This window comes from Pan troglodytes, chromosome 5 (assembly GCF_028858775.2).
Source record: "Pan troglodytes isolate AG18354 chromosome 5, NHGRI_mPanTro3-v2.0_pri, whole genome shotgun sequence".
Taxonomy (NCBI): Eukaryota; Metazoa; Chordata; class Mammalia; order Primates; family Hominidae; genus Pan; species Pan troglodytes.
The window spans coordinates 71,502,339-71,514,039 of record NC_072403.2 but is presented as its reverse complement, the minus strand read 5'-3'; the positions used below and the strand labels follow the sequence as shown (position 1 = coordinate 71,514,039).

Below are 11,701 nucleotides of genomic sequence, written 5' to 3'. Positions count from 1 at the left end.
TTTATCTCACTGTATCTTTTAAATTGTGGCCTCTACTACTTGTAGCCTCAAACTCTGATTTAATCAATTTTTTAAAAAATTTTCAAAATATTGTGCACAATTTTGACTTTGCGCTTCTCTTTTAATAACATTTGTTTGTCACCACCATTCAACTTCATCGTCCAAACCTATAAATCTTTCAAGGTCTAATTGAAGTCCAACCACTTTCCCTGAAGTCATTCCAAAACTATTTAGTTCCTCGAGTTATTGCCATTCTCAGAGAATTATTGCCTGAAATTTTAATTTGTTAATTAATTGTATATGGTGCAATCTTTTAAACGCTTTAATATTTTTAATTTTAATATTTTATTTATACTCGATGTTACTACATTTTGTTTCTGAGAGCAAATACTCTGTTTCATAACTATTTATAACTTATTGGATGTCTTCCATGATCTACAATGGCCTTGAATTCTATTTTAAAGATAAGGATTTAATCATCATATTATTATACTAATGTACTTGTCTCCTCAGATTTTATTTGTGTCCAATAATACAACAGAGTTTAAAAATATGTATAGATCATTTAAAAAGTGCTTAAATAGAAATTATGAAAATAAAGTTGTACAGCTTCTCTACATCTTGTATTTATTTTTAAAAATGTAACTTTTTTGAGGTAGAATACATTATATCAAAATGATTTTACACAATCATGCTAATTTTTAATTTTTATTTTCTTTTATCTTAGTAAATAATTTGAAAATAATTTGGAAATACTATTAAGTTTATCCACCACAGTTGAAACAGTATAAAGTGTACCAACTTGCTTCATAAATACAACTTGAAACTTTTATTCTAGAGGCAGGCACAGTCAACTGATCTGCATATAACAATACAACCAGCAAATGAAATAGACAAAATGGAGTATCACAAATCAATTTTTCAAGCTTCTACCAAAATAGCTGAAATGGTCTCCTCATAAATTAATTAAGAACTAAGGTAAGATGCTCAATAGAATGTAAAACCTTAGATATAATTTTAATTTTCAGAGGTTCAGAATGCACAGAAATTTTTTTCTTCATTTTTAATAGTCTCGGGTAGTTGGAGAATTGCAGAATGAAAACAGTAGGCAAAGAGTAGTAGAAATATTCTTTTCCATTTTTATGGTTGTAATGAGTTATCATATAGGCTTTTTTGAGCTTATTAAATGTCCCCGTAGGATCCTGGCCACTTTCATTTGGAATACAATAGAATGCTTGCACTTGAGCTACATATCTTTTGAAATTAGCAGAATACAAAGCAGCCCTAATATTCAGACTGTCCTGTCAGTAATTTCTATTGAGATTATTGTCTAAGTACATTTAGGAATCTGGCTGACAAGAGGCATTTAATGAAACTTTTAATGACACACCATTCTTTTTTGTTAAATGAACACAAAGAGATCTAGACATAGCACTGTTATAGAGAGTAATTTATAAATTTTTCAATTATTAAAATGCTTTTTCCTAAATGGGTTTCAGAACTATCAAATATTTTACCTTCAAAACTACAAACATTATAAGTAAAGAAGTACCATTTTTCTTACATTGGCAGGTCACTAATAATTTTTGAACCTAAATTTTGAGCATTCTTAGAGTCTTTTAAAGTCAAGAAAATTGTTGAAATGACTATGTTGTAAAAATTATATAAATACACTCTAAAAAGCAATCCAAATATTCGGATACAAGGTGGCATATGTTATAGGGAAATACATATAATAAAATAACAATAAAAGTGAGTGGAGACTAAAAGCAGAGGCATTCGAATTAAAATATAATTCATTTCCTAAAATATAGGTTATTTGTTGATAATCTGATACTGATAATTCTATAGAATTAAATTCATAGATTAGAAATTTGTACCAATTAAAGATGATGTTTTATAATGTATTAGGAACCAACCTGATAATTTCTTGCTTGTAACATTATTACTCTTCATGAAGATAAGATCACCAGTAGTGAGAGTTAGGAGTCATTTCAGATAACTAGAACTTAACCACTCTTTATTGCAATTCAATTTGACTTGAGAAAGGCAAATTATAACTAGAGTTTCTTTTATCAACATATATAATGTATCAAACTTTGAATAAAAATATAATTATCAAAGCAAATATAATGAAATCACAGGAAAGAACAACAGCATATATTTCTGAATCAATTTTATGTCCTAGGTCCCTTTGAAAAATTAATGAAAGATATGGACCCTCTATTTAGAAAAAGTAGATATTCACTTAAACAAAAATATAAGTTACAAAAGTTTAATCAATCCCATACCTGGCCATGGACTCAAAGAGGTCCATGAAGACCAAAGTTATTATTCTGTGTTAACCTAATGCAAGTTTCAAACGCTAGATAGAATGCAGCAATCTGATGTAAGATTAAAAAAAATTATAAACATACTGCTTTAAATCATTTGAATATGAGTTGAAAAGGGGAAAATAAAGAAGAAAGGAACAAAAAATTAAAGAGAAAGGAAAAGGAGATTAAGGCATTCCCACTTCTCTGATAAAAATTCAACCTCTAACATCACTTCTTAAAGCAGGCGTCCCCAATCCCTGAGCCATGGACCACCAGTACTGGTCCCTAGCTTGTTAGGAACTCAGATGCATACCAGAAGATGAGTGGCCAGTGAGCCAGTATTACTGCCTGAGCTCCGCCTCCTGTCAGATCAGCAGCGGCGATCACAATAGGAATGCAAACTCTACTGCGAACTGCCCGTGTGAAGGATCTAGGTTGCACACTTCTTATGAGAATCTAACTAATGCCCGATGATCTGAAGTGGAACAGTTTCATTCCACAACTATCCCTTCATTCCCATTCATGGAAAAACTGTCTTCCATGAAATCAGTCCCAGTCCAAAAGGTTGGGCACCGTTGTCCTAAAGTATAATTATAATAAAGAGAGACAGGCACAGTACACACAGTTGTGCCAAGTGATCAAATGATATGTGAAAATTATAATTCATTATAGAAGTTTTGCTTTGATCCCTTTAGTCATGCATACACTTGAATGGCGTGTGCATCTAAAAAAGTTGTGATTGAAGACAAAAAAAAAAGAGTCCCTTTTCCTGGCCTAATTTTTTTAAATTGAGTTTACATTTAGAGTAGTTTTAAGTTCAGATCAAAAGTGAACAGAAAGTTAGTACAGAGTTTCCACATCTCCCTTCCTATCTTCCCTGCTCCATAACCCACAGAGACAGCTTTCCCATTCGACGTCTTGCACCAGTATGGATATTTGTTACAAAAAATTAACCAACCCTGACACATCATTATCACCCAAAAGTCCATAGGTTATCTGATGGATCCTTCTTTGTGTTGTACATTCTTTGGGTCTTGACAAATGTATAATGACATATATGCTCCACATTAGTATCATATAAAACAGTTTCACTGCCCTGAAAATCCTCTGTGCTCCACTTATGCATCCCTCCTTATCCTGCAAATCCCTGTAAATCATTCATTTTTTTTTTTTTTACTGCCTTCATGGTTTTACCTTTTTAAGAATGTCATGTAGTTGAAATTATGCAGTAGGTAGCCTTTTCAGAATGGCTTTTAAGGTTCCTTCATTTCTTCTTGCAGTATCATAGTTTATCTCCTTTTAGTGCTATAATATTCCATTGTCTGGATGTACTACAATTTATTTGTCCATTTACCTACTGAAGGATATCTTGGTTGCTTCTAAGTTTTGGTAACTCTAAATAAAGCTATTATAAACATTTGTGTGCAGGTTTTTGTGTTGACAGAAGTTTCAAGAGTGTGATTGCTGGATCATATGGTAAGAGCATGTTAAGTTTTGTAAGAAAATGCCAACCTATCTTTTAAAGTGACTATACATTTTGCATTTCCACCAACAATATAAGAGAGTTCCTGTTGCTCCACATCCTCACTAGCATTTGGTGTTGTCAGTGTTTTGGATTTTAGCCATTCTAACAGGTTTGTAGTAGTATCTTGTTGTTTGAATTCGAAATTATCTAAATACATATGTTGTTTACATGCCCTTATGTTGAAAAATATGAGAAATAAATTGTATCTGCTTCACTTATTTTTCTGGGAAATCTTTCTGACACAGTGAGATGAATGATAAAAGTTCTTCAATTATGTCCTCTCATTATTTTTGATTTGTAACTAAACAAACAATGTTTGAATTGTCTTAATGAGATTCTTGAGATAGTAAATTACTGCAATCTCCTGATGTGACCCCCGTGGAAAATTTAAAAATTTTCAAATTAAGTCATGTATTTGTAGGTTCAGATGTGGGCTCTATTTTTCAGATAATATATTCCCCATATCATTAGGTGCATCCAAAGTTGACCAGAGGAGAATATGATTTCCATAGATGAAACAATAATGTTGACAGTCTTTCAGTAATTGTCATCAGATTGAAGCAATTAATAAGTGTGCAGTGTTAAATTAATTATATTTATTTTTCACAGGTGACTTTTAAAAGGTTTTTTTCATTTGTTTGTTTTTCTTTTGCGGGAGAGGCTTAAAACACAAACTTTATTCCAAATTATTTTTAAAAAATCTGAATTCAGAAACATTTAACGGATTTCATTTAAACTCATATGGTCATAAAACTCAAACTATCAAACAAAAATAGCATTGTGCACTTAACCACTTTTAATAATGAACCTTTAAGAGGAAACATGTAGAGACTCCCACACAATTTGGGAGACATTAGGCAACATATATAACATATATTTAATATTAAGCAAAGACAGCATTAAAAACTAAAAACCCTCAAATTTCAAGAGAATGCCTGATCAAGTCTTTGATATGCATTTGCACATGAGAAAAGAAATATTTTAATTTAAAAGAAACCAAGTCTGAGTGCTTACCCTTTCTTCAAATATAATCTCCTGTCCACCCTTCATTTTATGACTGCATACCCCTCACTCTACTTCATCTACACTGAACCAGTGTTAGTTCAACATGATTGGCTTCACTCAAAGCCCTCTAGATCCCATTTCATATATCCCATCTACCACCATTACTCCCTTACATGTTTGCACAACCTTTTACTGAGTATTACATTGTAATGGATCTTGGGAATTTCAGTTATCCAAAGGTAATTATATACACAGACGATTCTGTTTTATTGCACAGTTCACAATATAGCCGGTGATTATACAGCCAACCATGTTAAGATGAATATCGACTATGCAGACAAAAACATCGATTTTGTCCCCAACCACAAATGAAACAAGAAAGACAAACATATTCACCACCATATAAAGGTTGTGTTTACTCTGTGGTGCAGTCATGAGGGCTCATATCACTCTCAGTGTGTTAAATACAGAATTCATAACATTTCTGGTGGCATCACACATGAAGTATAGGACACAACACCATAAACGTCCTGCACTCATGAGCCATTTGTGCCACATACGTAACAGAAAGGCCACTTTTAAAGCTATTCAGATATTCAATCATGTTTGCCCTTTTATTTATTTTTTTTCTTTTTTTGAGACAGAGTATTGTTCTGTAGCCTAGGCTGCAGTGCAGTGGTGAGATCTTGGCTCACTGCAACCTCTGCCTCCCAGGTTCAAGCGATTCTCCTGCCTCAGCCTCCCAAGTAGCTGGGATCACAGGCATTGGCCACCATGCCTGGCTAATTTTTTGTATTTTTAGTAGAGATGGGGTTTCACCATGTTGGCCAGGCTGGTCTCGAACTCCTGACCTAAAGTGATCCACCCACCTTGGCCTCCCAAAGTGCTGGGATTACAGGCATAAGCCACCGTGCCAGCCTGCCTTTTCAAAATTATTACCACACTAGTTCACATTGAAGGTAAAAACAACAGTTAGAATCTCTTACTAACAACACATTTTGACTTCAAGCTCAGACAAAGCTGTTGGTTACAAGTTCTGTTGAATTTTTTTGTCAAATTTAAGAAGTCTATAGGACAACACAAAACCATCCCTGGTAATGTATTTGCAATTTGGTCTTCAAAAGCTGTAAAGAGTGACAAAGAAATTAAAAAAAATACTGAGTTAAAAACCATTAAAAGTATTTATTAATAATTGTTTTTAAATATCACTTATTTGAGACAGCAGAAACCAAAGAGTTTTCCTTAGAATTCTCACTTAGCTTGTATTTCACAAAAGTGAAATCTGCTTTAGAACTCAGATTTTTACCATCTGTATGGAGTGTAAAGACAAAAGGAAGCCCAACAAAACCAAAGGCCCAATGGTGTCTATTCCCAGGGCCAAGGTATTAGCCCAGGCTAACCCACCTGCCCTGTGCTGAGTAGCTGGATACGCTTGTCAGTGCTCAGAGTCATGCACGTGAATTAGTGGGTCAGGCACCAAGGTGCCTTTATTCATTCATTTCTCAAATTCAACTCCCTTCAATTCCTGACTCTGTTTAATAGGTCAAAGGATGCTATTCATCTTTATTTGGTGCCAGATTATTATTTTTTAATCCTTACATCTACACCTTGAATGTAAACTGCAATATCCAGCACAATATTGTCAGACAGAGGTGCTGTATGGTTACTTAGCTTCATTACTGCCTGGCTAATGCTTAATATGCTTCATCCTTTACAGCTGAAAGAAGGATATTCACTGTATTTAACCAGCCATACTGCATTTAGATGTAAACAGCTTTTATGGGCTATTTGCCCAGAAACTTTCAGTAAACTACCAAGTTGAGGCCCTGATTTTATTTTGGTCAGTATGTGCAAATATTCACATGCAGTTACCCAGAAAGAAGAAAAACTGGTTAACAAGAAACCTACCATCATGCCAGATGCTGGAAATAAATCTTTACAGAAAGGGTTTTAAGATTCATAATCCACTTTTTCAGTCTGTCTCTTATATTTCATTAGTCAATTGGAAGTGGCATATGAATCATTTTGCTTTATCTGGAAAAAATATTTTCACATTTTCCAATTCCTTTGACAAAGAAGTTTTCGTCTATTAAGGGATGAGAATGCTATTTGGCTATTGCCTACTTTTAGAATTCAAACTAACTCTTCAAATGTCTTCATTTAGAGCATATTCTCTCAAACTATCTTATTGTTTTACTAACACAACGGTAAAATTGGGTTTCCAAAATGTCAAAACCCTAATGGAGTCTCTATTTCCAAAGGTAAAATAAAAGACAGCCAACACTGTGAAGTGAAAACTATCCTGAGCCTTTTTCCCACTCTGAAACATTTAGAAACTAGGGGGAAAAAAAGTGGGATTGCATTAACAGACTTCCAAAACAAAATGTTATGGAAGTGTTTATCTTTTAAAAGGAGAGTTTTAAGAGAATAGGATGCTTGAGTATGACCAACTCCTGCTCAACAGGAAAAATAACCACAGACCTTTGCTGAGATGGCCCCAATAATTCCAAGAAACCAAGCTAACCAGAATTTGATCTATACACAATTAGTATGAAAATTTCTTAACAAGATGGAACACCTATAACAACATTTAAGTCCCTTCATCTTTCGGCAATGAAATAAGTGAAATCAACATAAGGATATTTTGGAAGCGTTGAAGGTCACAGTCAGAATCAAACAGAAAACTTTCAAACCTAGAAAGCAAAATGGGAACTTTCATAACTCCTTGATCTACCGTATCTAAACAGAAATAGTATCATGACTATCCAATAGGTACTTAGTTTCAAAACAAATACAAGCAATTTATCATGAAAAGCCTACACCTAATAAGCTGTTTTTCTTCTTTGTTCTGCCCCATTGTCATATGCTTGAGCTTAATGAAGACTATCCTCTGCAGCTGCTCCTGAAGGCAGAGAAGCAAGCAATGGAGTAACAAAGGAAGCCTGAGGAGCCCCTGGTCCCCGAGGACCTTCTCTCTGGCCGTTCACAGCCACTTATGTTTCAATGCAGATTTCAAGACTGGTTTGAGAAAAATAATCCTATTTTGGGGATTAGGTTCCCTGTCAAAGGCCATCAGATGGACAGCTATTTATCAGGCACTTAGCCTAAGGCTCTTAGGTAATGATAAAAAAAAAAAAAAAAAAAACACAAAGAAACAAAAAACAGAAAACAAAACAAAAAAATCCCTCATATTTTCCTACTGGAATCTTTTATTCTGTTTTATTGAGGCTTAAGCAAAACAGCTTTGCCCATAACTCACTGTGGCCTGGAGTTATGACACCAACTTGTATTTGGCCAACTAAGAAAGAGGCCAAACTACATTCTTCTTAGAAGGCCTATTCAGTTGATAAATGGCACTTAACTGTTGGTTTTTTTCATATAACCTTTACTCATAAGTTGCATTGATTATGCTCCAAGAGATAAGGGACTGATAGTAATTCAAATGGGCACGTCTGAAAAGATTTATCAGTTTTCTGTCCCGTTCCAGCCAGATTTTTTGGAAAACTTTGGGGAAAGACTGAAATTCCCCACCAATCTGAGACTGTATGCGAGTTTTTACATTAATTGGAAAAAAACAAGAATCCCAACATGGCACCCAATGGACCTCCACAGATAAAATTATTGACCAAATGAGCACTGTGAGTCGTTTCTGTAGGCAGATGCTCCTTAATGGGACCTCAAAGGCCGCAAAACAAGACATTACTGAGTCCGTTCTGGAAAAGAATGGGCACCAAGCCTCGATAATATTCTCCAATTCCATGACATTTCAGTGCCTTGAAGGCCTGATAAGTGTTGGTAAATCTGTCATGATGCTTGTGGTCTTGAATCAACGTCTGAACTATTTCCGGTGGAGTGAAAATTGCTTCTGTTGTCCCTGCAAGCACTGCCGCCATGCAACAGGTTGCAAACTCTGGAGCACTGACATGCTTGTGGAGAAGGCAGGATAAATCCTCATAGAGACCGAACATAAGTGCAAGTGTAGCTGTCTTCTGCATCAATGGGGGAAGGATTCCAGGATACAAGTTTCGAAATCCATCCCTTCTCAACTAAAATATTGCATCCCGGGTTTTGATGCCATACAGCTGTTGTCGAAAGAGGACCGTCTGAATGGGATATGTGATTGCGATGTTGTTGAAGGCTGCGCAGCAGCCACAGAAGTAATGCTTCATTTCACCAACATTTGTAATACGAGGTGATATATCTTGTTCTGAAGATGTTAGTGTTGGTGGCCTCTTTTCATGAGCTTCTGAATCCATCGTGTTGCTTAAGGTCTTTCGTTTTCATGAAGGACTGACTTTTTTTTAACCTGTAACACAATCTGAGCCTGGAGTTTGGCAGGATGATAGCTTTTTGATAATGTTCTCAATTTCTTCCATTGTTATTGTTCTGTTAGTTTCTCTCTTCTGGAGTCAATTTTGATAACTGGATTTCCGTCCTCCAGGCGCCCATCTCCCCAACCTGTGAAAAGCGGGGAGGGGGCTGGACAAGATCACTAAGTCCTCCTCCGTCTCTGACACTCCACAGTCAGGGGTCCCGAGGTCAGGAGGCCGAAATCAGTCTCCCCGGAGGCAGGGCCCCTTGCGCGGTGCCAGCCCCGCTCTCCCCCGGGCGCAGGCAGAGCCCAGCTCCTCCCCGCCCCTGCGGTTTCTGCGCACTAGGGAGGAGCCTCACCAGCCCGGGGCGTGACCGAATGATGGCACAGCCTCCTTCGCGGGAAAGGTCGCCCAGCAGCCGGATAAACACCCGCGACGGGCGGGAGAGCCGAGGAGGCTCAGAACTGATTCTGCGCGCGCCGCCTGGGTGGGGTCCACAACGACTGGGCCAGGGCAGTTGGCGCGCGCAGAGGACTGGGGTGGGCGCTTAAAGCGGTCGGCTGCCCAGACCGGCCATGTTGTGTTTTTTCTAAACCTCTTGTTGTGAACAAACAAGTTCGTTGTAGGGTGAGGTAAGGTAAATTGCTTTTGCCTTTCTCTCGTTGTGAAGTGGATCTCAAAATGCTGGTGTTTGGTTTTTACTTTGTGTTAAATGCTAGGAGAAGCCTTAAACTTTGTTGGCTCGGTGCTTCATTTGCTGCCTAAATTAGACAGGATCTCATTAGGATGGAAAATGTGTGCCCCTCTCCTCAAAAAAAAAAAAAAAAAAAAAAAAAAAAAAGGTTTTGAAGCTCTAACTCCCAGCTTAAATATATTTGAAGATGGAGCCTCTAATTAAGTAATTATGGTGAAATGCGGTCATAATGGTCGGACTCTGTTTTGACAAGATTAGTGTCTTTATAAGAAAAGACACCAGAGAGGTCGCTCACTCTCTTAGTGAGCTGAGGAAAGGCCATGTGAGGTTACATAAAATGGAAGCCACGTACAAGTGAGGAGGGGAGGCCTCGCCAGAAATCGAATAAACAAGCACCTTGATCGTGGACTTCTAGCCTCTACAATTGTGAGAAAATTGATTTCTTGTTGTTTAGGCCATCCAATCTGTGGTATTTTGTTATGACTGCCCAAGAAGACTAATAGGATCAGATGGGCTTAAAATTCTATCACAGGATCCTTGGGGTGTCACTGTGCCAGCCAGAAAGCTGTGTGGGCTGCAGCATGTCTGTGTGAGTATTGCTTGCGCCGCCGCTGGGCTCCTTCGGCCCGGCCCACTAGGCCTAGCAGGCTGCGCTCCTCTCTTGCTACCGGCCTGGATCCCACGCCTGCTAAGGGAGAGCCAGGCACAGAGCACCAGGGGAGGGGTGTGTGGGTGAGCAAGCACGGGGTCTGGTCACTGCGCACAGCCAGGCATATTTTAGGAAAATCATAAGTTAATTTTAGCCAAATATTATGCTCTTACCATGGAGTGACCATGGAAGCCAAGAATAATACTATTGATAAAAGCCTTGTGGATATCACAGTTAGTTGGTATCAGTACACATTATAGAAACTTAATTTATCAAAGAGGAAATAATAATATATATAAGAAAATAACAAATACAAAATAAATTAAAGTGTAACAGATTATTAATCTCTGAAATACGGAGACAAAGAGGTTTTCTATGTTACTTCTATAGACAGATAATAAAAAGGATTTCCTCATGGAAGTTTCCTCTTTTGTGTTCTAAATTGAAAAATCATCTTCAGATCAAAATATTCCTGAACTTGGCAGTGCATTTCCAAATTGTTCTTGGTGAAGTTGTGTCAGTTAGAGAGATGTATACATGAATTAAAACATGAAGAAAGCTCTGTTTGGTGGAGAGACTAATAAGACTTTGAGAGAACTGCAGTAGGTAAAAATGGTGTTTGTAAAATCAGGTGTCTCCAGAATCTGGTCAAAGACCAACCATCACCAACTGTAGTGCAGAGAAACCTCCAGCACTGAACAGAGGCAACCAAGTAAATTCATAGCCATACACATAAAAGAAAGGTGTGACTTACAGGCCATAATTCGGCAATTCCTGATCTAGACAAGTATAAAACAAATAAACAAATACAAGACATAGGAAACTCTTCATTAAGTTTGAAACATTAAGGAAGACAAAGTTTACCTGGTAAGGATTAACACATGATAAGACTTTTTTATCTTATGAGCACTGGGGCCATCTTAAGGGACAGACTTCTTGGATCTATGCCCACTCTATAAACTACCTCTTAAAAAGACTCAAAACAAAAAGTGACAAGGAGAAACAGAGAGAAAAGTTAGAGTGTTGCTACTGACATGTTTTTACCAAGATAATAGTTTTCAATTCATGAGCACATAAGCAAATGATTTATAGAGGAGTGATTCCTCCATTCTCAGGAGATAAACTCAGCCATCAGTTTGAAATAAGAGATCAGTAATATTGTTTCTAAAGGAGTAAATAGTAAATATTTTCATTTGTGGG

General features: G+C 36.8%; 1 protein-coding gene and 1 pseudogene across 9 annotated transcripts in view; one reads left to right on the top strand and one right to left on the bottom strand.

Moving 5' to 3' along the window:
- Positions 1 to 8,034: 8,034 nt before the first annotated feature.
- Positions 8,035 to 9,194, bottom strand: LOC472248 (mitochondrial nicotinamide adenine dinucleotide transporter SLC25A51-like; annotated as a pseudogene).
- Positions 9,195 to 9,647: 453 nt separating this feature from the next.
- Positions 9,648 to 11,701, top strand: part of LOC100609532 (protein eyes shut homolog) — a 2,075,858-nt gene continuing 2,073,804 nt past the window's right edge. For 4 of the 9 annotated variants that reach the window (XM_063813139.1, XM_054685918.2, XM_054685923.2 and 1 more), the window contains exons 1-2: positions 9,648 to 9,790; positions 10,307 to 10,441. The gene's annotated coding sequence lies outside the window, so the exon portion shown is untranslated. Of the gene's footprint in view, positions 9,796 to 10,306; positions 10,442 to 11,701 lie in introns of all 9 variants that reach the window. The other 5 variants (XM_054685920.2, XM_054685924.2, XM_054685921.2 and 2 more) reach the window with 4 other exon arrangements.